Source organism: Sinocyclocheilus anshuiensis, unplaced genomic scaffold (assembly GCF_001515605.1).
Source record: "Sinocyclocheilus anshuiensis isolate Anshui unplaced genomic scaffold, SAMN03320099.WGS_v1.1 scaffold948, whole genome shotgun sequence".
NCBI lineage: Eukaryota > Metazoa > Chordata > Actinopteri > Cypriniformes > Cyprinidae > Sinocyclocheilus > Sinocyclocheilus anshuiensis.
In genome coordinates, this window is record NW_015549709.1 from 1028971 (window position 1) to 1029664 (window position 694).

Genomic DNA, 694 nt, shown 5'->3' on the forward strand with positions numbered 1-694 from the left:
CTCTAGGTGATGCACCACTGACAGAAATGTATCATCAGCATGACCAAATATGACTTTTCTGCTGTTGTATTGCACTGAATGGAAACAATCAAATGTTTATTTTCTTAAATAACAGTGCTGGATTAATTATCAATTTTCCATTTGTTCCTCTGCATAATTTTAGCACAATGGCAAAAAATGTAACTAATTGCCTTACCATAAACCAACTCTGTTATGATATCAACTCAAACATTTGGAAAACATCCACTGGCATTTTCATCCACATGACATCCTGTCTATTACTGAAGAGAAAAATGTTAATCTTTAAACATGGAGCACGAGATGAAATATAAGAACTGTCATGTGAGGACTGTACTTTACTCCTCTCATAGAGAAAACTACAGACTTCAACATTCATTCTGTGAGTATTTGGCTGGCTGAGCTATACTTTATGTCATATATCTGCATGGTTTTAAATGTATTTCATTCTTCAAATGATAGCAGTGAGAAATTCTCTAATTTGACACATACTATGAACTTTTGTACTCATTGGGGCTGCTGTACATAAATATATAATATGTCTTACTTTGGTCAAAGAATTTATGTAATTATGTAATAATATTTATGTAATTATTAATAATGCAATACTATTGGGAATAGCTGTCAAGGTTACTAAAAACACATTGTAGTTAATGAACATTTTCTTCTAGACGCC